The sequence below is a fragment of the Sceloporus undulatus genome, chromosome 1 (genome assembly GCF_019175285.1).
Source record: "Sceloporus undulatus isolate JIND9_A2432 ecotype Alabama chromosome 1, SceUnd_v1.1, whole genome shotgun sequence".
NCBI classification, from domain to species: Eukaryota; Metazoa; Chordata; class Lepidosauria; order Squamata; family Phrynosomatidae; genus Sceloporus; species Sceloporus undulatus.
In genome coordinates, this window is record NC_056522.1 from 210961508 (window position 1) to 210984674 (window position 23167).

A 23167-nucleotide genomic window follows, 5' to 3' on the forward strand; every position below is an offset into this window, starting at 1 on the left:
CATTAGTGACAGAAGCACATTTTGAATGGTATTTCCTGTTTAGAACAGGGAACCATAGGCTATTCTCTAACATCTTATGCGCCATCCTGTCAGTCCCCATGGAGCACCTGCTATAATGGTGATCAAGAGACAATAAGGCAGTGGGGACTACCTTTCATCACCATTTTGCTGTTTGCTAGACAATCCTCTACCATGAACTACAATGGGCATGACTCAACTACAATTGGCATGCGGCTTGGCAGCTGCAAGGGATGGGTAAGCCATAGAGTTACATGTGCAGAGCAGTTATATTGTATGTGCACCAATAGGAGCTCAGCCTTACCCAAAAACTAAGCAATACCCCCCTCACACCATAAAACAAACTTTTCACACATTTTACATAAAAACAATGTTTTTTGTAACCAAAACAAAACAAAATCCAAAGCCAATTTTTGAATGTATCTTTTTGAAAAAGACCCAAAGTGCAAAAAATCAAAACAAAATGTACAAAAGCGCTATCAATCTTACCCAGGAAGAAGAAAAGTTTTTATACTGTTCATTCTTACATTCAGGAATGGAATAAACAGACTTACCAGAGGTCTCTCATTAAAATTAAAACTTTGGTAAAACAAGCTACTTTTTAAAATCTTTCTATCTCAAAATTGGTAGGGATCACACTTGTACTTCTTCTACACTGCCTTATTTTAGATGTTGATCTATTTTCTAAATTGTCATCATTTCTTATTAGAATGGTTGGATATGTTTCACCCAACAGCTTTCACATGGAGCTTGTAAAGGTTTTAATAATTGGTCATGTTTCATCCAACCATTTTTACAAAGTTTGGAGAACACAGGAGCTGTGGTGAGGGAGTGAGGAGGTGAGGGAGATCAAATTACAGATAAATCACTTCCCAGAACAGTGGGGCATTAAATGGAGGGCATATCATGAAACTTGTTGTCCCCAAAAGGTTGTGCAATTACAGTAGTAAGAAATGAAAAGAAAAGATTAATTTCCATTACTTTTGGTGCAAAGAAAGCAATAATTCTTCCTTACTTGATTTGTTTTCTGATTAAATTCTCCATGACATAGGTGCCACCATCTTGAAAGCTAGACTGAGTCTACTTGATGATCTTGCTCAAGATTTGACCTAGAAGAACAGGAATCCTTGGTCATCACATGAACAGAATTTCAAACCTACAATATGTTATTTGAATAATTCCATTTATATTATTTTATTGTACAATGTATTAAGTCCCATTTGCCAGACAAAGACACAGTATAAATCTAATGAAAAAAATAATGTATATTGCCTGTTCCTCTTTCTGTACTGGTGCACTAAAGCAGCGTAGGAAACACAGGGAGAATTCAAATTTCTTTAGTATTTATTTCTAAGGCAGCAAGTTCCCTGCTATGAAGTTTCCAACTGCTACTATAATCTAGCATGTAGGAGATTAGTTATATATTTTCATAAGTCGGTATCTTATCATTTCATAAGGGAAATTATGTGGTCAAATAAGCAAACATATGCTGTAGCTTCAACAGACTACTTACCATATATACTCAACTATAAGTCAATCTCATGTATAAGTTGAGGGAAGATTTTGGGGCCAAAATGATGGATTTTGATATAACCCATAGATATGTCAAGGGTAAAACTTAGGAGCATGTAACAAAGGATGTAAAATATGAAGCAAAGGAAAACAATGCCAAGAACAAAATTCCAGCAGGCATTGCTGCTTGTGTTCATAATAAAGGCTGGATGGATGAGACAGTAGAGCAGGGTCAGTGCTTCCAATACAGATTACACTCTTGCCTTTCACCAGTGGATGGTTCCTTTTTTAAAAAAGAAGAGTTAAAGTACAGTATTTTAATTATCCCATGGACAAGTCAACTCAGGGGTTTTGGGGTTAATTTTTTCAACTAAGGCCCAGTACAGACCAGTGCTTTGTGCCAGCCTGGGGGTGAAAGTCACCCTTAGTCTAATAACCAAGCAACACATTTTTCAAATTTTCATACAAATGATGAGTGTGTACATGCATGTGCATGCACAGATGCATGCACACTGAGACTGAAAAGGAACACAACACCATTGCAGAGATTAGATATTCCACAAACATCACAGAGCTCTTTTGAAAGGCATTTATCAAAGAACAGACCAATCTATATTTATCAAAAATGATATAGGAGTACTTTTTAGGGGTGTTGCAATAGAATATTTTTCAACTGTATGCAGAAAAAGAGGAGGCACTGCAGTGGGAAGAGGTAATCTGTTTTGTTCTCAGATGACCTATTCTCAAAAGAACAGCTGGGTTTAATTAGTTCCCTAAACTTCTCAGAAGATATGTAGGACTACAGTTGCATTATGCTATAATTTCTACATATCTGTACATGGATAGAATTATTTCCAAAACAACATGCTATTAAGTATGCATTTCTCTGCTCTGATAGTTGTGTATCCATGAAAATGAAAGGGTTTCATAATATGCTGAACAAGATGTCAGACACTCTCTATTCTATTACCGCTATTGACCTTGAGGCAAATAGTGTATATATCATGATAGAAAACTGCCCTGGCATATCTTGGCTCATTTGGGTGAAAGTGTGTGTATCTCTATGCAAATTCCAACATTGAATTCACATCCGTGGCACATTCTTTCTTTAATCAAATAGGTTTTCATGACAGCCAGATCAGCAAACAGCCTGGAAGCTAGGTTGGGTTATTATGAAAAAATTTGCATTTCAACAGTTGCCCTGACTTCCAGTAAGCCCAAATTGCCTAGCCCCTTTCACAACTCCAGTTCTGCATATTATTTAGAATGCTTTGTGGGGAGACAAATCAGACAGGCTAGAAACAATATCAGTGGGGGCAATGAATGTCTTAATCAATCCTAGGAAACCAATGGGATTGGCAGAAAGGCAGACAATGAGGACTCACAGAATCAGGGGACTGGGAAAATGAAGTGTAGCCTAGAATAGACCATTTCAGGTTTGAAGCCACCATTAGGCAAAGTAAGAAGCCTCATGCTACTGGTTTTGGATGTTGTGGAACAGAAGCTAATTCTGTAGTTACTTCCACTGAAAAAAAATTAGACAGCTCATAAGAACAAACATAAGAAGGATTCTGATGTGTTAGACTAAAAACCTATCCTGTCTAGCCTCCTTTTCACCACATGGCCAATGAGATACCTTTGGGAGGTTTTAGCTGTGTGGACAGCTGGATTTGGCCTGATTTGGCCAATCCAGTTGTCCACATGCCAAGAGCTGTGGCAAAACTCATCTTGTACTAAACAGCACAAGAAAGGGATTGATCCCTTTCAGAGCTGCTTCCACCACTTTGAGTTTCAATCTGAGCTAAGTAAGATCTCAGATCTTCCAGTAACTAATTTTCCACCCTGGGGACCTGTTGAGGGATGCACTACCTCACTTCCTGAAATTAGAAGGTCTCTTACAGTTTCAAACCCTAATTTTTCATTCAAACAAGTTAGCCAAGGCTCTCACACCTTGTTTTGATATTAAGATGCACTTTCTGGAGACTTTAGGTACCTGAATCATCTCTCTCTCTCTCTCTCTCTCTCTCTCTCTCTCTGTGTGTGTGTGTGTGTGTGTGTGTGTGGTGGAAGTCGGCTCCTGGTGTGTGAAAATAATCAGGGAAGCACATGGGGACTGCAGAATGCCCACCATTGGCATATAGTTGGAATCTCAAGAGTAGGTGAGAATGAAGTGCAGGAGGCTCGAGAGTGGGAGCATAAAGGAAAGAGGTTCATGGGTAATTGATGTGTGGTGAGGGAGAGAGGGAGGGAGAAACTTGGCAGTTTATGTGAGGCTGGTAAAGTGAGGTCTCATTTAACACAAATTCAGCTAAGAAGAGCAATGCTGGATTAGCCCAAAAGCCCATATAACTGAGCATCACGTTCACAAAGTGTGGCCAAGCAGATGCCTATGGGAAGCTAACCAGCAAGATCTAAGTACAAGTATACCTTCCCTCTTATATCTCCCAAAGCAATGGACATACAGAGGCACACATTGTCTCGGATATTGGAAGAGATATATAGCCATCCCGAACAGTAGACATTGATGATTCCATCCTGCATGAATTTATCTACTCCCTTTTAAAGCTAGCCAAGTTGGCAGCCACCACTAAATCCCATGGAGTGGACTATTGTTATACACTGGGGTTTGGTTCCAAGATCCCCCATGGATAACAAAATCCATGGATGCTCAAGTCCCATTAAATATAATGACATACCAAAATGGTGTCCCTTATAAAAAATGGAAAATCAAGGTTTGATATTTGAAATTTATACTTTTTTTTAACATTTTCAAACCATGGATGCTTGAATCCGTATATAAAAAATCCGTGTATAAGAAGGGCCGACTGTATTACTGCCAGCTGGAAGCCATAATCTCTATTTATTTTTAGGTGGGTGGATATACTGTAGCTCCAGTCTACTCATTTTGAGCCAATGTACTGGGGCAGGAGAAGACCAGATATTTGCCCATCTCCAGTTACAGCATGGACTGTAATTCAACCTGCCTCTGTGGAGCAGAACACAGGAGGAAAATACTGTAGCTTCTAGACAAGTGCTTCTACCTGTGCAATTAAGGACTAATAATCAAGCTGTGTGGAATGTATTAGCTTCAGTGACCATACATGAAAGAAAAGGAAAGAAAATGCAATGGAAAGGGAGGGGGAGAAATCCTTTATAGATTTCTGTCCCCTGCTATTTCAGATAATTTAAATCAAGTCAAAGCAAAACCCTACAGGACCATTAAGATCTTGAACTCCAGTTTCTGCCAAAGCACTTCTTCTGTGGATGCCAATTTTGTCGGCACAATATGGCATTTGCTGGATGGGCTTTTGAAGTCCCTGTGCCTTGGACTACAAATCCACAGAGGAAATGGCAGCAGCAGTAGCTGCTGCTGCTCCTCCTTCTTTTTGTGGGGAAGGGATTTGTTACTTTTCCAAATGGCAGGATACATCCATTAAAAAATCAACAGAATAAAATGAAAACAACTCCACATTTGAAATGGCTGAAACCAATGAAGATTCAGTAGTTTTACTCAGGAAGTGATGGTACCAGCAGGCACAAAAATGTGTGTGTGTGTGTGTATTTAAATCACCTCTTTCTTGAGTTCTTATCTTGGACTACTCTCCTTTATTGAAACAGAAGTGTCCTGCCTTTTCCCACTTTTAAGTTACAAGGCAAAGTTTATTCTTTTTGAAAGTGAATTACTGTGAAATATTGTTCTGGTTTTAGACATCATCATCATCATCATCATCATCATCATCATCATTGCTATCACTGGCAGTATGTCTTGTCAAATTCTCAAGAATAAACTTTTAGAAACCATTCTTGAGAATAGTCAGAAAATTTTTTAAAAAGGAATTTTCCCTCTCACATTTAATATATTTAAAAACAATTTTGTCCTGTTATTAATGTGTTTCTTGAATACAGATGTTAAAAACTGTGAAAGTTACCAGTTGTTAAAATGAAGAGAGCCAAGTTGTCCCCCCCCCCACCACCAGAACATTTCATTGTATTTTGCTTTTCTGGTTTGGTACATGGGCTTTTGGGAAAAGCCTCTTGTCATGGGGGGGGGGGGGAGAAGGCTTACATCTATCACAAAATACTAAGAGTCTAGGGGAAAAAACAGAAAAGGAAAGGGACATGAATAATGTTGCTTTTATATCAGGACACTTTTCAAGAATGTCTATTGCTCTGTGGAGGAAATATTCTAGTCCCATCAGCATGCAACTTACTCCTATGAAACAAATTCCTGTTTTGCCCAGTTATGTGCAATTCATATACTTCCTGCAACAAGATTAAAGTATTCCAACGTAGAATGCTGAGTGGATTCTCTTTCCTGGTGTGATGCAAAAACTATTAAAGCGGTGGTAGGCAAAGTGGAGTTCTTGGACCACACACACTCCTTGAGCCCCACTTTTGTAAACCCTGAAGCCCCCAACTTCCTAATCACATTGGGTGTGGTTTTCAGGAATTCCCTCTCTTAGAACCACACAGAAACTCTCTCAAACACATGAAAACTTGCAAAAAAAATTGTTCACCACCACCCCACAAGCACCCAGAACCCTGTACCACCTCAAATATCTCTTTTAACTTCTGGAGCCAGTTGTGACAGGAAGAAATATGTCTTCGCTTCTTGTCCATTTCCGAGCACAATTCAAAGTGCTGGTTATGACCTATAAAGCCCTAGACAGCTTAGGTCCAGACTATTTGAAAGACCATATCTCCCCATATGAACCACCCAGAGCCCTAAGATCTTCAGGAGAAGGCTTTCTCTCGGTCCCACCACCATCCCAAGCTCGCTTGGTGAGGACCCAAGAGAGAGTCTTCTCAGTGGCTGCTCCTTCCCTGTGGAACTCCCTTCCACAGGAGACTAGGCTGGCCCCCTCACTGCTGGCCTTTCATAGGCAGGCAAAGACATTTTTGTTTAAACAGGCCTTTTGAGATCTGGCAGGCTTGGTTTTATTGGAAGATGAGAAGGTTGGACTTTTTAATTTTAACTCTGTATGTTTTTTAAAAAATTATATTTGTAATTTTTATATTTTTATGATTTTAATTGTACAATTTTAACGTATGTTTATATATGTTCGCCGCCTTGGGTCCCATTTTGGGAGAAAGGTGGGATAAAAATAAATAAATAAATAAATAAATAAATAAATAAATAAATTGTCATCATTTTGAGAAGATCTGCAGAGGAAGTTTTTCTCCAGCATACCTCTCAAAATGACAACAGCAAGCATCTCCTCCTGTCACTATTGTGAGAGTAACTGTGGAAGAAAATGGAGGTACTTGAGTCTGGTGTGTGTGTGTCATAAACTTTGTAGGGGTCCAGGGAAAAATTGGCCCCTAGGTCCCATGCAGTTGCCCACCCATGTCCAAGTGAACCAACAACCACTGCTTCTGTCTTGAGGGACCACTGCTCAAGAGGTTTGCAAAACTCAGTAAATGAATGGATAAACGAATAAGTACTTTGATAGGAAAGAAAAGCTACTGCTTCAATAAGCATTGTCAAACTCTTTATAAATTAGTTTATAAATTAATTAATCAATCAAAATTAATAAACAATGTAAAGGTTTTATTTATTTATTTACAGGATTTATATCCCGCCTTTCTCCCAATATGGGATTCAAAGTGGCTTACAGAGGTGGCTCTCCCAGGCTGCCTTTCTCTTCTCAGGAGGACCAGTAAATGGCTGGTGCTCTTAACCATTTCCAAGTTCCCCCTAGGAAGCGCAACCCATTGAGGATACAATTAGTGATTCTTTCACATTTTTTCTTCTCTTTTGGCATGGCAAATGGGTTAAATGGCCCCATGCAAACAAGTTTTCTGAGGACAACTAATTGTTTTAATTGTTTTATTGTAATATGTTTGTTAGAATTTTTATTTCTGAGCCGCCTTGGGTCCCTTTCTGGGAGAAAGGTGGCATAGAAATCAAATAAATCAAAATAATAAACTACTGTTTTTACATATTGAGAAATTGGCACAAGATAAGTGTTTGTCCCGGTTCAAATAATAATTCAAATGACAACAACAACAACAACAACAACATAGTAGAAGTGCTGCTGAGTGAACAACTGGAACCACTCAAGGAATGTTCAGGTTAGAATCGTGGCAGTACTGTTAAAGCAGCATGAAAGGTTAATTGATCTATTCTCTTTATGTCAGTGGTATTCTGTGGCCTTTCAGAGGCAATGATGGGATTTTCTGTTGCAGCAGGGGGAAAGAAAACAAAAGCTAAGAAGTGGGACTTTAACTTTGAAATTAAAGAAACCCTAAACCCTTTATGTGTGTTGATGATTTCTTAACTGACTAAAAACCATCAGAAATTAAGAAAAGGTTTCTTTACAGGAAGAAGGGGAAACCACCTTTCATGATTCATAGTTGGGATTTGCTCTCTGTATGGTCTCATATCTTTACAGAAAACAATTTGGCTCCGGGGGACAGTAAATACTTTGATGTGAGAAGAAATCACTACCTGGGCTTGTCCAGTCCTTAGGAAAATGACTCAGGCAGGCTTAGTACAATTACCAGCCATTTTGAGTAATATTCCTGTATGCCATAAATGTTTGTTGTTTACTTTTTTATATTGACTATCAATATTGTTGTAAGGAAATGGTAGACACGGGAGCAAAAAAAAAGAAAAAAAAAAGGAGAGTATGCTTAAATTGTGCAGCTGTGGAAATGATGGAAAAGATCAAGGAGAAGTTGTTTTATAGCTCTTGCAATCCATTTTTGAATCACAGATAAAATAATGCATTGTATCACTGTTCAAGAGGTTTGTCACTGCAGTAGCGCTGCCAGATATTGATCTGGATAAAAATATCATGAAGGTGCTTCTATTCATGCAAGGCAGTGGTGGCGGTGGGGTTTCAGAAAACACATTGGGCAATAGCCCTCCAACTACTTTGAAAGAGTTAGATTGAGGGTGCCTCAAACCCAGATTTTGGGGAATCATAAAAGAGTGTTCAGTTTGAGTCTCCTTTACCTGGAATCATGAAATAATCCAAAACCCAAAACTTTTTTTCATGGGTGACTGAGATAGTGACACCTTTGTTTTCTGGGGGTTCAGTGTACACAAACTTTGTTTCATGTACAAAAATATTTAAAATATTATGTATATAAAATTACTTTCAGGCTACTTGTATAAGGTGTATATGAAACATATTTAATTTTGTGCATAGACTTGGGTCCCATCTCCAAGATATCTCATCATGTACATATATATAATTCCAGCATAATTCAAAATCCACTTCATGTTCCAAGCATTTTGGATAAGGGAGACTCAACCTATGCCATTGGTGGCAAGAGCAGAGGGCATTATAGGCAATTTACAAATGCAAATACTGAAATGATTTGTGCTCACATAAAGCAGACACAACTGGTGGCTCCATTACTCCAGGACAGTACATCCACACTGAGTAATGAATCCATTACTTTTAGATAGTGAATCCATGCTGAGTTGGGACAGTGTATCCAAACTGAGCCAGTGAATCTTGGCTTTATGGGAGCTATACATAAATAGGTTCATCACTATGGATAGCTACTATAAAGTCAGAAGTAGCTCCTATAAAATTCAGTGCAGATTCACAGCCAGCTCTGGCTTGTGTACAAGCCATTTTGTTCTCCAATATAAGGCATGAGAGGAAATAATTGCTAAGGTTAGACAATGGAAGAAGAGGAAAGGAAGACACAAGTTCTACATATTTGATATCAACAGGTTTCTGAAACTATGTTCCAAGGATAGAAGAAAGACATCAGTCCATCATCATTAAATTCTTTCTCCAACTGTGTTACTGTTTTAACAATAGGCATTTTACCTACACATTTCAGATAATTGCCATCTATGACCCTGCTTATGCTTGACTTGTATGGAACCCTTGAGAATGGATTAACATGACATTTCATTTGACTATAATGCTAGAAGTATCTACTCAGAAATATACTTCTTGAGCTCAATGGGACTAAAGCCCATATAGCATCTATAGGACTGCAAACCCGATTTAGGATTCAAGCTGCAGAGCCAGACCAAGTCAATTTAGTCAATGTGAATTTTTAAAATTAAAATATGCAATGCAATTAAAACCAGTCCCTTTCTGATGCTTACAGATTACTTATAATGAGAAACTGAGCTCTTCTGATTGCTGTCTTCAAATGTATTTTTAATAAGGGAAGAACAGTTTCCTTTGTGGTATATTTTTCTTTGGATGAACCCAACAAACAGAACAGGATGAAATCACACAAAAATAACTGTATTACCCAAAGGTATACTGTCTATGTTTTGTTTTAACTAGGGATGGAAAATATATTAGAAAATATTTTTTAAATGGTCAAAAATATGCTTTTCAAGTGGTGGGAAGCCCTCTTGAGAAGAATTCTGTACAGATAAGAATTTTTGCAGTTCGGGACTTATTCTGCACAAAATTCACACATAGTTGTAATGAAAACAGCATTTCCCTCATGGAAAATAATATTTGATGCAAAATATTAATTCCTGTGCAGAAAACGCTCTTTTTTCTCTGCAGAAAATGCTGCAATTGTGGATTTATTTTACTTTAAAATTGCACATGGATGATTTGCATGCAGAAAATCATGCAGAAAAATGTTGTTTCAAGCACAGGAAATGCTGTTTTTTATGAAGACCAAGTTCTGAACTCCAAATACCTCAAAACCTGTAAACTATGTGGTTTCTGCAATCAGTGGGAAGAAAACTACTAAAATTACTCATTGGTACCTTCAAGAAGAAAATTAGTGAAGGGTTACATCTGTAGTTTAGACAGTAGCACACATAAAACTGCCTAATACTAGTCAGATCATTGGTACATCTAACCCCAAATGGTTAGCTCTAACTGGCAATTGCTCTCCAGGGTTTTAGGCAGGATTTTTTCCCAGCTTTACATGATTCCTTTTTCTTTGGATTTTGAGGACTTTTTCATTCCTTCCTCCAAAAAATAGGATGAATACATTTGCATCACATATGGCTAGATCACATTCTACTCACATTCTAACAGGATAATTTTGTCATGTAGACTGGCTGAAGGTCTAACCTGCTTAACAGCTTCTAAAATATAAGATTTATAAGATATATAAAAATATTTATAAAAAATATAAATATTTCTATTCATAAAAAATATATATCCTGAAATAAAAGATTTGGTAACAGGGTAGTATAAACAATCTCTGGATGTAGGGATGGAAAACAAATTATGTTAGGACTTCATTTCTTAACTGAAATATCAATTTTGCCCCTCACAACCTAGAAATTCGGAATAGGGCAGAGTCCATCTTGCTTTGTAAGCCTATATATTTAGAAATGTGCAATGGGGTGTGCGTGGAGGGGAATGGCCCTGACTAAAATCTTACATTTCAGAAAGAATCACAAACATGGGGAAAATGATTAAAAGACTTGAATCTTTTGGGGGGGGGGGAAATCCGCAGAATAAATAAAAATTCCTGTGCTTTTTTTTTAAAAAAAAGAACTTTACAAATAGAGGTGGGACAAGAATGCCAGATGAAATTGGGAGATAGAGCAAAAATGAGGTTGCCATATTTTCGCATTCCTGCCAGGACTAAATACATGTCAGTGTGATCCAGCTAGAGAGCTGGACTTGGATCAGGTATCATATCCCAGAATCTGTGACATGGACTCATTGTGTAGCACTGGGGTCTTTCATTTAGTTCTTTCTTTGAAAAACAGGAGTAACAGTGGCTCCAACATGCAGACGAATGCAATCAAGATGGTCTTGTCAAATGAACACAGTTTAATGATGGGGAGCACCCCCCAGTTTAGATCTAATTAAATGAGAAATGTGAAGCCAATACAACAACCATTTCTTTGACAAGGGAACCTCTGAGGATTGATGTGAGTGCCTGAACTTTGTTTTTGGTCTCGTTGTTACTTTTAGGGCGGAGAATGCCAAGCTGTATTAAAATCTGTAAAACCTATGCCAAGGCAAAAGTTTTATGAGTCTGGAGATCACGCAGCAGTGGCTAGTGAAGCAGATCATGAGATAATAATGTGCATGATAATCAAAGGGTAAGAAGGATACCATTCATATTTGTAAGCACTGAGAGGTTGTTGCAGAAGTGGAAGGTGACTCTTTGCTTCCAGTCTGTAAATGTGTGCTTTCACAGGGTCAACTGATTCACCTCCTGTCTTAATGCCACCTCTGGGCACTTAGGTACGGGCAGGAATTCCAAACCTTACCTGTCATTGCCACTGGCAATCACTGGCACTATTAGCAGCCATTTGTCTTTCTTTTATACCACCTCTGATTCTCTGAGGAGGAAAAACCTGCTATGTGTCCTCAAGACCAGAAGGCATTTGGTAAGATCTTTGGCTGCTGCTTATATCAATTCCTGTTGTGTCTTTCAGATGTATTCTTAATTCATTTTATGTTACATTATAATCAAGCTCTAATTTTTAAGAGGGACATGATTATTGTGCCTTGAGCAGCTTTTTGGTGGAAAAACAGGTTGGTTATCATAAATAGTGGCTAGCTGGTTAGGGCACATAATGTCCTCAGCTTCTGTAATGTTCACTTTGTCCTTCATGAGGGCTTTAAATAAACCAATACAGTGGTACCCCGGGTTACGAAAATAATTCGTTCCGCCGCCGCGTTCGTAACCCGAAATCCTTCATAAGCCGAAAAAGCCATAGGCGCTAATGGGGAAAAGCCGCGATTTCGTGCGAAATAGCGCCGAAAAGCACCAAAAATTTTTTCGTAACCCGAAATAACCTTTGTAACCCGGAACAGTTTTTTCCTATTGATTTTTTTCGTAACCCGGAAATTTCGTAAGGCGGTGCTTTCGTATCCCGGGGTACCACTGTATGTTATTTTCGTTATCTCCCTCTTGCTGAATGTCATATCATCAATATTCCAATGTGTTTTTTTCAGTTCCAATGTACTTGTCTGACGGAAAGATCCTTTAAGGAATAATTTTGCCAGGAAAAGGCGTGCATGATCTAATAGTCTATTTACCTCTCTTCATGTCTGAGCAGTAAGGCTGTATATCATGCAGTCGTCTAAGACTCATTGGATTAAGATATATATTAGCAGAGCATGAGACTTACTAAAGCTATTCATTATGTTTTGCCTTTAGAATTTCTAAGTACATTTTTCTTTTGCACGTTGTATATTTAATGGCTGCAGGAAAAAAACCCTGTTCATCTCAGAGATAGGGCATATGTGAAAAGTGTTATTTTATAAAAAGGATTTCAGCAGAAAAATGCACACATGTAATAATAATAATAATAATAATAATAATAATAATAATATGTTTTATTTATAGACCGCTATTCCGCAATGATCATAGCGGTATACAGTAAAAATTGAATACAACACAAATACAAGGTGACAGTTAAAGGAGGGAGAAGTCTCGTCCCTCAGGCAGTCACCGATGTTGCTGGATCTGCCTGATCGCTCCCTCTGAGGCCAAGATGACAGTTGAAAGAGGGAGGAGCCTCTTCCTTCAGGCAGTCCCTGATGTTGCTGGATCTGCCTGATCGCTCCCTCTGAGGCCAAGATGACAGTTGAAAGAGGGAGGAGCCTCTTCCTTCAGGCAGTCCCTGACGTTGCTGGGTCTGCCTGATCGCTCCCTCTGAGGCCAAGATGACAGTTGAAAGAGGGAGGAGCCTTTTCCTTCAGGCAGTCCCTGATGTTGCTGGATCTGCCTGATCGCTCCCTCTGAGGCCAAGATGACAGTTGAAAGAGGGAGGAGCCTCTTCCTTCAGGCAGTCCCTGATGTTGCTGGATCTGCCTGATCGCTCCCTCTGAGGCCAAGATGACAGTTGAAAGAGGGAGGAGCCTCTTCCTTCAGGCAGTCCCTGACGTTGCTGGGTCTGCCTGATCACTCCCTCTGAGGCCAAGATGACAGTTACAAGTGGGATGTACTGTAGCTGTTCCACATATGTGTGGCTGGGAGATTAATATAACACTCCATTGCCTCTGTTTTACATTAAATATTTGTCTATCAACGGTGGGTTACAGACCGCCGAAAAGTGGCAGTCTGCTGCCGCCGCCGGTTGCAGCGTCTGGGAACTGCAGCAGCCAAACGGTGCGGTTCCCGGACGCTGCAAAGAAGGAGCGCGAAAATCTCGCTCCTTCCTGGGCCCCGGATGTGATGCCGCAAGGCGCTAGTTGCGCACTTGTAGCGTCATATCTGGGGTGCGACGTGCGGACACAGAGTGTCCGCTACGTCAAGATGGCGGCGGCCGTTCCACACGGCCACTGCCATTTCATACGGACTCAGTCCGTGCTAGGGCTAGGGGCTTCTGGCTCTCACATGGGAACATTCTACTTTGTCCAGTAACACATGCTTTCAATAGTATTGACATTGTCACAAATGTCATGGAATGCAGGCAGCCCTTCAACACAAAAAATACAAATGGAAGCTCTCATTCTAGAAGTAAAAATAAAACTAAAGAATTGACAATTTGCAGTCCTTTCAAGATACTCCAAAAAATCTGCCACTCAAGACAACCTTCCTCTTTCTGAATAATGAGGGTCAAACTATGTTAAGATGAGGAAGGAGCAATTTTTGCCAGTTGGCTGTTGTATAATTCATTGCCTATATTATTTTAGGTTATTTTTAACATTATTTTGGCATGCTGCTGACATTCATCTGGCTTCATGAAAAACTCCAAGGAGTTTTGGGGCAGGGGGCTGATTTGGAGTGGGGATACAGTATGAAACCCATGTATCTGCTCCAAACTAGATGTTTTTGCATTAGGAAACGTTTGTGTGTGTGTGTGTTTCATTTTGTGGTGCCCATTCACACTACATAATTATATTGATATGCTCCAACTTTAACAACCATGGTTCGGTCCTATGGAATCCTGGGAAGAGTCTTTAGAATCCTTAGCCAGAGGGCACCTTTGGTGCCTCTGACCAAACTTCACATCTCAGGTTTTCAGAGAGTGTTGTCATGGCAGCTAAAGTGGAATATAGCACTATAACTGTGTAGCCTGAATGGGCCCATGGTGGATAGCTGTAGACTAGAGGTAACAGTAAACAAATTATTGCATGATCCTAAGCATACTTACTCTATACAAATGCAGTTATTTTCTGGTAATTGTGCTTAAGATTGTAAGGGTATTTGTTCTCTCTTCTCTTGCCAAATAATTTTCTCTTTCTCTCTCCCTTCCCAAGAATCATTGTTGAAATTACATTTCTTGCAGTTCAAGATGCTTCACTTTTCCATTTTTATGTTGATGCTTTTTTATGCTTACCACCAGAGTAAGGGATATTATGCTACAAGAGGTCAGAGAGCAAAACTATCTCACTGTCTCATTTTGTTTACTCTGCGGCTACAGCAGCTACTCAGCTCTGATCCTACAGTGTTATTGAACTGTATTTTTTGCATGCAGGTATTCACATAGTGATGCGAAAGAGGAAGCTTTGTAATTATAACACCACAACAAAAACTGGCAGGAGACTCAGGTATGTATTGTAGTTGAAATGACTTCTTAAGAATCTGCTGTAGAAGCTACCCTGGTGCATCTAAGCATGTGAGACAGGAGAATGCTACACACACACACACACACACACACACACACACACACACACAGGCTGTTTGAGGTTGAATCATGAGCTGAAAGGCAGAGAGCGTCTAACCATCATGTCACTGATAGTTCAAGGCTTCTTTCTGATAAGAGGTAATCCCAGCTTATATAAAACGGAGCAGTGTTGTGATTCAATGAACAACTGTTGTACTTCATGCTATTACAGGAATAATAATAGGCCTTCTTCTAAAGACTGGGCACGTTGGCAGCAGGAGAAACCTACTTTCCTGTAAGCAAGGTATTTGTCAATATGCCACCAGGTGATCTGGACAATGTGAATGATTTCCAGTGAACGGGATCATTTCAGAAGCCGTCTTAGGCGCCACAATAACTCTTGATAATAGTGTGTGCTCTGTGACAGCTCTTTTATAAAGGCAAGTCAACACATGATGTTGCTGGTATTGAGAGATGTGGACATGCATGTGTGAACTCACACTGAGCCTATAATTTTACATGTCTGAAAGTCAGTACAGTGGTACCCATGGGAACAGACATGAGCAGGGCAATCCTTATCATTAGACAGAATGAAGCATCTGCCTCAAGCAATGGATATTGTATGCCACTGAATTATTATCTATGAAATAACAATGCCAAGGATGGGGAGAAGTGTTTGTAGGATTTGGGCACTATGAACCTTGATCCGAGTGGGTAAATGGAGGCACCAATTTCTACTCAGCCTCAGGAAGTCAAATATCTTGGGGCTTACTCTATTCATAAAAATGAATTGAGAATGAAACCCATAGTGCTTCAGATTTCTATCAAAAATAATCTCCAGAGGCACTCCAATAAACCCTCTCTCGCAGTTCCATCTTCCTTTCAGTCTGCTTGGTTTATCCTAGGCAACACTTCCTCAAACTGGAGACAACACCGGAAACATGATACTCCTTCTTCCAAAAAATGCAATAGCATCTCAGGCAGAATGGTTTCTATTAAAGAGGAAAAAGTAGTCCTTAGTTACTCCAGATGATTATGATGATTTTTTTTGTTGGCACAGAAGAACACAGTGTCCATTTCCTCCTCCAAGATCCTCCTGTTGTGTGACAGGAACAGGTATGCTCTATTCTTCTCACGATAAGCAAGGGGAATCAGATAAAGAACACAACACCAACATGGACGTCAACATAACCATGGGATTTTAAAGGTGACTGTAAGCAAACTGCAACACACTCCAGTGGGCTCATTTCCTATCCAGAGAGAGGTCATTTTCTGCAGCTTCTATTTGTCTGCAGAAAGAACATTGCCTTACATTTGCCCTACAGGTGTAAGAATATTCATTTCCTTCACCATGGGGCTGGAGGGCTAGCAATAAGAAACTGCTCTGCAGTGGCTCTATTCCTATGGTAGTTGAATTAGTGCATTGACCTAGCTAAGGACAGGTGGTTTCATATACACCTGATGTTGCTGTGACACTGAAATTCCATCCCTGTATAGCAACATGAAGAATGTCAAAAGCAGGGACAGCCCTGATATTAGGTACAGAGAGGTGCTTGCCTCAGGCAACAGATGCTATTAAAGAGAGAGCAACAACAACGTCTCAAGAGGACAGAGTTGTATGTGCCATGTGGCTTGTTCTATTTCTCTCCCCAAAACTAACCTATTGCTCTTCGGGTGAATTAAGATTCAACCACTGGGGTTCATGGAAGGGTTAGAGATGCCATCTTGTTCTTTGCTATAAACAGCAAAAATACCTAGGCCAGTTCTCTCTGCAACATTAACCACAACTGGTGTGTGGGGTTTCAGTGTCTGTTCACAGAACAGCCATTTGAACTGTAGCCATTTAATCCAAGCAATTTGTACACAAACATTCTCTCATTTCTGTTCTTTATCATCAATTGTCCTTTTTTTGCCATAGAAAAGGTGAATACTCTGGATGGCCTTAGCACTGATATTCTTCTATTAGAACACAGGTAGGGAATCTCTGGCCATGGAGAAAAATCTGGCCCTTCTTGAAGTTTAAATTCTTTCCTCTTGAGTTAGAATCATAGATTCATAAAATCATAGAGTTAGAAGAGACCATAAGGTCCATCCAGTCCAACCCCCTGCCATGCAGGAACTCTCAAAGTATACCTGCCAGAAGGCCATCCAGCTTCTGTTTAAAGACCTCCAAGGAAGGAGACTCCACCACTCTCTGGTTAGGTAGTTCCTCCTTATGTTGAGGTGGAATCTCTTTTCCTGTAGCTTGCATCCATTCTTCCAGGTCCTGTTCTCTGGAGCAGCAGAAAACAAAATTGCTCCCTCCTCAGTATGACATCCCTTCAAATATTTAAACAGGGCTATCATATCACCTCTTAACCTTCTCTACTTCAGGCTAAATATCCCCAGCTCTCTAAGTCGTTCCTCATAGAGCATAGTTTCAAGACCCTTCACCATTTTAGTTGCCCTCCTTTGGACACACTCCCATTTCTCAATGTCCTTTTTGAATTGTGGTGCCCAGAACTGGACCCAGTATTCCAGATGGGGGCTGACCAAAACAGAATACTGAATACAATCCCCAGAATCTATTACTTCCCTTGATCTAGATGCTATACATCTATTGATGCAGCCTAAAATTGCATAGGGCTTTTTAGCTGCCGCTTTGCACTGTTGACTCATGTTCAACTCGTGGTCTACTTGGACTTCTAGATCCCTTTCACACGTAGTCTCATTCAGCCAGTTGTCCCCCATCCTATATCTGTGCATTTTATTTTCTGCCCTAAGTGCAGTGCCTTACTTTTCTCCACCCTTTTGTATTTGGCCCTTCCCACCCATGGAATCTAGACCAAACCTCCACATTGGTTGTTAGGTATCTCCAAAAGTGAAAAAGAACAAGAACACTTCAATGCATAAAATGTGTGTTGATCGGAAAATCCATACATATGCACATAAATTTTTCCCACTCATCTATCAGTGTCCTCTGTAAAAATAGAAAGTTAAGCAACCATTATTCAGAAACAAAATATACCACAAGCTGATTTGAATAGTAAGTGAATTCTGGACCTGTAGAATTTGTATGGCATGTACTTTTACTCAGTAATGAAACATAAATAAGCAAAGTTATCTGGAGCATGCTAACTCAGAAATGTTTACTGGGCCTTACTCTCCAGTAAAAGAGTCTGGGATTTCAGTATTCAAGACGTAGTGCTATAGCACCATGCAATCACAGCACGAGGCAGAACTGTGCAGCCCATTAGATGTGCTTGAACTGCTCCTTACAGTATTCTCACTATATATTATGCTGCTCAGGTTCTGCTGAGAGTTGTAGTGCAACAGCAACTGATGACACACAATTCCCATCCCTGGGATGTAGCACAGCTTGTTATGACCATCATAAGGGTTGGGGTCATAGTTGTAGAGCAGAACCAGGCAAAGTTACTTTGGGGGCTACAATCCCTAAAATTTATTAGCCCATGCTGACTGGAGGATTCTAGGAGCTGTAGTGAAATCAAATTGCTAGTCCCAACTACAGTTGTAACAGCAACATATCCCTAAGTGTTGACTTAACAAATCTTGTTTTCTAGATGAGATTAATGAGTACTCAAAACAAATGTTTCCAGACTCTACTTTAAGACAGTAAAAAGGCTGCTCTCCATTCTCCCTCACCCATGAAAAACTCAGTTTGAGCTGGGGCTGCTAGTCCCAACTGACTGTGTAGTGGGGAGCTTATATTGAATATCTGCTATTTCACAACATTCCTTTTCAAAGAAACAAGCCTCCTCTTTAGTTTGTAATCTGGGCACCCATTCTTGTCAGCTAAATAAAAGAACACAAACAGCGTCTGTGTATATTGAGGTATGATAATGTTTTCATTTTCTCCTCTTTTCCCAGACTAGACCCTAAAGCTCTTTGGAAGGTTCTACTGTTAATGATTATATATGAAGACATTTTTATCAGCTGTCTTCAAGTAACGTTGCAAGGCAAGGCAATCCATCAGCACTCCACTTGTGCTTTCTTTCGCATTAAGCAATCTGTTAAGCAGTCATTTCCATGCAGAGTAGTATGAATTTTATTATTTCTGAGAACTGCAAATGACTTCAGAGTCTCCCGATATGGAATGTTCATGATAGCAGATGCAGCAATAACTGGGAAAGGCAAGGCAAATATTTTAATAATGTAAATTCCATAGTTTCAGCACTATGCGATCACCACTCAGCCTTACATTTTCATCTTCTACCCAGAGGGTAATTTAAATTTTTCATCATTCAGAAAGGAAACATAATAAACAAACACTGTTTCTCCTACCTTCATATATACTAAAACTTAGTCTAGATGTGATAGAGTCTGCCTACAGGTAAGCAAGCCAGGAAGATGAGGGGTCTGGAAGGCAAACTAAGTCCCCTGTGGGAACTGTTAAAGGAGGTTGCATCTGTGCTGCAGAATTCATGCATTTTGGCACCGCTTTAATTACTGTGGCTCAATGCCATGGAATTCTGGGATTTGTAATTTTGTGAGATATTTCGCCTTCTTTATCAGAGAACTCTGGTGCCACTACAAATCCCAGAAATCCATAGGATAGAGCCAAGATAGTTAAAGCAGGGTCAAAATTCTGAAGTGTGGCAGCCATCAGAGCTGAATATGGCTATCCAATTTCATTTTGCTCTGCTCTTTATTAGGCCACATTTGGAGTTGAGTATCCAGATCTGGGGCCTGGGAATCAAGTCCCATGAGAAATGTTTGAAACATTGGGTAAGAAAAGCAAGACAAATCAGATAAGATGAAGGAGAGACATGACAATAATGACTTTCAAATCTTTGAAGAACTGGTATGTGTAATATGCTTCAACCCTTTTCTCTAATACCTAAGACAGCAAGAGTAGAATCAATAGGTAGAAATTCTGAGGAATTCTGTCTAAACATTGAGAATAGAAAGAATATTCAAAAATGTTTGAGAAAATGTCTATTTTCCCCCTTGACTGCCAAGAAACTGTCATGAAAAGTATCCAGGATTGATAAGCATCTTCGCAGTTTAATATTTATTCTATGCCAAATTCCCATGTGGTTGATTTGTGCAAGAAGCAGCATACTTCACACATAATATGTACAAATTTCTCCATGGTATAAACTATTCAGCATTGCAACAAGGAAACGGTGGTGAGGTTTCTCACAGAGAACAGAGACTGGACAGCCATCTGTCAGGAATGCTAGAGTTGCACTTTGCGTTACAGATCCTACACAGAGCAGGTGGTTGGAATAGATTATGTCCAACATCTCTTCCAACTCTATGAATCTAGGTCTGGCAGATGCCAACAAAAGCAGGTTTGCTTTTCATCTCCTTCTACTGCAAAATTCCACCATTCCTCCAGAATGCATACAATACAATAGGTGTGATGTGATATTACTGTGCTTTGAGTTTCTCCATGTTCACAGGTACCATTAGTGTAGAAGATGGCAGTGCCCTGTGGAGAGGTAGTACATTCAGGAAGATTTTGGAGCAAGTCTCCACCTGGCAGAAGGAACTTGGTTGGTTGGGGCATGGCTTGCCATATTTTGATGAAGGTGGGATCACACTGTTATCTAAAGATCCCATAAGGCCATTATTTACACAGTCTGAAATTACCTGAGTCACCGGAAGCTGGCAAAATTATTTAATTTTTTTGTCTTTTACTTGAAATCACAGGAGAAAAGGAAGGGGGGACCAATATGGGAGGTTTTTTCCCTCTCCAGCAGCAGCATGACTTAACTACTCTTTTCATTCTTCATAATTCATAGGTTTTATAATCCTAGATGTTAGATGAAAGCATTTAGATCCCTTGAAGCACATCTATCAGGGTGTGTGAAGTGCTGTCAGTGGGGCTCATGATCCATAGTACTGCCCTCTGCAGAAAGCTGCAACCTCTTCTTACCTTATTCACAAGACTGCCAAAGTGACACATTCCAAAGCAATTTTGGGGAAACTTTCAAAATAAAGATTTCTCTGTTTCACTGTAAAACCTCTCAGACAAGTGGAGAAGCTCACCTACTGCACATTATAATGATAGTGAAAGATTTCAGTACTTTGTATTGCATGATATGCTAAATTGGATGGGTAAATATATATTTCTCAAGGAAAATTCATCTGCAGGAATCTCAGAGGGCAAATTCTATAAGCAAAGGCAGGGGAAAACAGAAAAGAGATACAGACTGGAAACATCAGAATCTATTCAAACTTAATATAAACTCTGCTGTTTTCAGGCAGGATCTTAATCTTCTCAATCACATAATTTACCCCTAAGATTCCGGTTCACTTCTCCCACCCAAAGTAATATGTGTGTGTGTGTGTGTGTGTGTGTACTTTCATGCAAAGAAAACAAAAGCTGACATGATTGGATAGGACAAGAAGTGAAGCCATGACAACTGCTTCAGCCCCTTCTTTTTATAAATACGATAGAGGTATTGATGAACTCTATAAGGGACAATGATAAGATCAAAGGTAGTGGAATAAAGGGAAAGGAAAGAAAAGTATTGGCATTCGCAGATGACTTAGTAGCAATTTTGGAAGACCCGCTTAAAGGTTTAAACCACCTGATGTGCGAATTTAAAGAATTTGGAAAATATGCTGGGTTTAAGATAAATAAGGAAAAGACTCAACTGGTAATAAAAAACATTGGGGAAAAAGAAGGGGAAAAACTAAGTCAGAAATCAGGATGTGCAATTACAAAGAAAGTCAAGTATTTGGGGATCTGGATGACAAACAACAATAATAATTTGCTTGAAAATAACTATGAAGAGAAATGGAAAGAAATTCAGAAGGAGCTAGTGAAAGGGAACACCATGCATCTGTCAATTCTCGGGAGAATTGCATTTGTAAAAATGTCTATCCTCCCAAATCTCTTGTTTTTGTTTTGCAATTTACCCTTTATTATGAAGGAAGAGCTGATACAGAGAATGAACAGGGCTTTAAAAAAGTTTATATGGAGGGGAGGGAAGCCAAGAGTTAAATGGGAAACGCTGAAAGACTCTAGAGAGAAGGGTGGTTACGCGATGCCAGATATCAAATTATATATGTGGGCGGGGAAACTTAATTGGATACAAGAATGGATTAAGTTAGAGGACACAGAATTGTTGAACCTAGAAGGAGAGGGACTAAAGATGGGTTGGCATGCATATTTATTATATAAAGATCTAGTTTCCTACAAGGACTTTAAAAACCACTACATAAGGAGAACCCTGTTTCCAACTTGGGTAAAAATAAGAGATAAGTTTTATAATAAACTACCTTTATGGACGTCAATACAAGAAGCTTTTTTCAGCCATAGAAAGAAGGGCACAAAATGGCTAACATACAAAGATTTGGTAAATATTGGTTCAAAAGGGATATTAACAATAAGAGAAAGAGAAGAGCTAAGTAAACAAGGACACACATTTAACTGGATAGAATACTTTCAAATCAAATCTAAATTCAAAGATGATATAAAGAATAGAGGGAGGGATTGAAATAATAATAAATGAACTCGATGATATATGGTGGAAACCACAAAGAAAAAAGATAGCAAAATTCTACAAGATATTACTAATGAGAGATCTTGAAAAGGAGACAATAAAAGAAAATATGGTAAGATGGGCACGGGATATAGGACATCCAATCCCATATGAAGAATGGCTGAAGGCCTGGGACAAGACAAATAAATTCACCGCCTCACAGTCTCTAAAAGAAAATCATCTCAAAATATCCAATAGATGGTATTTCACGCCAGCTAAAATAAAAAATATATATAAAATACCTAACTTAAAATGTTGGAGATGTGGGGAGAAGGAGGGCACGATGTGGCATATGTGGTGGTCTTGTAAATGTGCTTTCAAATGTAAATAGCCATAAATAATGATTCATTTAGTGACTTCATTTTCCTCAAGAACTGGTTGGTTAATTTTTGGGGGGAAGAATTATATCTCTAATTGATTGTTGTATTTTTTTTTCATTTTGAATGCTAAACATACTCCTTAGATTTTATTAATACAGTAATAATAATAAAATTTATTTATATCCCTCCCCTCTACGAAACGCAATTGGGGCGGCTTACAACATTAAAATATACATTACCAAACCATCATTCCCACCCCATTTGTTTCTTGCAGTGGCATACACAGCATATATGTTTGGTTTTCCAACTAGAAAAAACAACATTTCAGTGCATACTCAGTTGTTTAG

The 23167-nt window shown here is 39.2% G+C and overlaps 1 protein-coding gene across 3 annotated transcripts in view; it reads right to left on the reverse strand.

Moving 5' to 3' along the window:
* Positions 1-23167, reverse strand: part of B3GALT1 (beta-1,3-galactosyltransferase 1) — a 416413-nt gene that overhangs the window by 160795 nt on the left and 232451 nt on the right. For all 3 annotated transcript variants that reach the window (XM_042446556.1, XM_042446557.1, XM_042446558.1), the window contains one exon: positions 1034-1127. The gene's annotated coding sequence lies outside the window, so the exon portion shown is untranslated. The remainder of the gene's footprint in view (positions 1-1033; positions 1128-23167) is intronic.